Genomic DNA, 2,286 nt, shown 5'->3' on the forward strand with positions numbered 1-2,286 from the left:
GATCATTCAGCATCAACTTCATTGGGCTGGCCATCATCATCTGGATGTCCAACTCCAGACTCCCAAAGCAAGTTTTATTCTCCCAGCTCAACCAAGGTATATGCTCAAGAGGAGGGCAGAGAAAGCACTTCAGGAACATCCTCAAGGACAACTTTAAAAAATGCAACATCAATGTCAACTCATGGGAGACTATTGGCTGGGATTGCCCCAAATGGGGGAAAAGTCTGCTGCAGAGATCTCAGTACTTTGAAACCTCACGACAGCAACAGGAGATGGAAAAGCAGGAGCGGCAGAAACAGCGTGTCATAGACCGAATCAAGAATCCAGCACCACCCACCCTGAGTGGAAAGACATCTCCAATCTGCAAGACAGTCTGTCAATCCCAGACAGGCCTCATCAGCCATCCTTGAATGCATGGATAAAGCAATCATGGAAAACAACCATCCTCAACTGCAAGGGATTGTGGAAGAGAAAAAAAAATGATGAAGAGAAGACAGGAAATTAAGCAGTATCTCATCCTTGGGTAGACTGGACTAATGACATAGAATAATGAACTGCACAGGTCTCTTCTACAATAAGTCCTGCATTATGAACCTCATGGTGCTAGATTGGTTGGTCACTGGTTTAGATTCGGTCCCAGTTTACAGATGCTATCACTCTGATCCCTTCCTTACTCAGGTGGTATCTACATACTACACACCCTTTCTCTACCTAAATCAGCAGCTCTCAAGCTTTTTAGACTCAAGTCCCCTGCCCTCGGAAAATGCCAGTTCACAATCCTCACTCCTTGTTGTTTTTGCAACACAATTTTTTTCTTGCAAAGAATTCAGAAAGACAACTGCTCTGAAAGTTTTTAATAATATGAATTCCTATTTGAATTCTCTGTATTTACCTTGTGCATCATGTTTGCATACCTAACAGTGCTAACAGTGTGTTGCACCCAGTGGCCTTGAAGGGATCTCAAGGCACCCCAGCCCACCCCGGCTGAGAATTGCTCACCTAGATTCCCATACGTCGCGGTTTTATCTCAGTGCTCTCACCAAACCTGAGAGATCGGGGGATCTCCAGGGCCCGGAAGTTGTATGTCGAGAAATACCCAGAACTTGCAATGATCTTATCCAAACCTCTTGAGTCTGCAAAATTTAGCTGGACAATTGTTGAGAACGGACTGTCTCTTGATTGGCACGGCTCTTCCACGGGGCTCTGTCAGATCTGGAGAAGTCCATGTGAATGACACAGTTTAATTGCAAATCCAGATAAAACCCAGCATCACTTCCAAAGCCAAATGCCAAATGCATGGAGCTTCCTGGTACCGGCTGAGGATCTGCTCCACAAATGTTAAACCCTCAAAGCTTAATAGGACACAGCAGATTGGGGGCAGGGGTGGGTGGGTGCCTAAACGGGTAGTGGGAGGGTTTGCAAATGGCTTCCTTCAAGCTCTGTCAGGGGGGTGCAATGTAGGAGCATTACGGGGAGAAGCTCTGCTCTGGAGGAGTGAGCAAGAGGGATAACGATCCTTGTCGTGTCCCGATGGGCCTCCCTAACAACTGCAAGAACAAGTACGACTCCATGGGGTTTTATGTCCGATAACAGAGACAGAGTGCAAACCTGCCCCCTTGGGCACATGGGATATGGTTATGCCACCTAGGAAGGGATTGTCACGTGCTGACAAGGAGAGCATGTTGGGGCAGAGCATTAGTTACCCCACGCAGCGGAGCATCTCTCCCCCCTCAATGCCAAATATGATGCTTTCCAGGCCTCGCCATCAGCACTTGGGGCATAAACCACAGCCTTTCTCTGCTTTGCTTTACTTTGTCCCAAATACCTCGTGGTTTGCAAATGCACTTACGGCTTTCAAACCCGAAATGAAGCACTTGCTTTTCATCATACGGATCAGCCTTCCTAAGGCTTTTTTTTCTCTTTTAATCCAGTCTCACATCACTTCACACTCCTGGTTCACCTTGAACATCAGAGGACATGTAGACAATGTACTTCACAAGCATGTCTATCTAACCCTTGGCCCTCTCTTCTGCGTCAGTTCATCCGCCTGCCCCCTCATACACCGCTGTGCTTCTGCCGCTGCACCTGGACATGCACACATGCTCAGTGCTACCTAGGCCATTTTCTTTCTGGGCAAGATTGAGCTTTGCTGGAATCTGGGAGACACTGCAAGATTTTGGAGAACAGGCCTCTTCTGAGGGAACGGCACTGGGATTTTAGCTCCAGCAATTTTCCCATTAAATATGTTCAGAAAAGTCATGCCAAAGATGCCTCATATCAAGCAGG

The sequence above is a fragment of the Alligator sinensis genome, unplaced genomic scaffold (assembly GCF_000455745.1).
Source record: "Alligator sinensis unplaced genomic scaffold, ASM45574v1 scaffold1560_1, whole genome shotgun sequence".
Taxonomy (NCBI): Eukaryota; Metazoa; Chordata; order Crocodylia; family Alligatoridae; genus Alligator; species Alligator sinensis.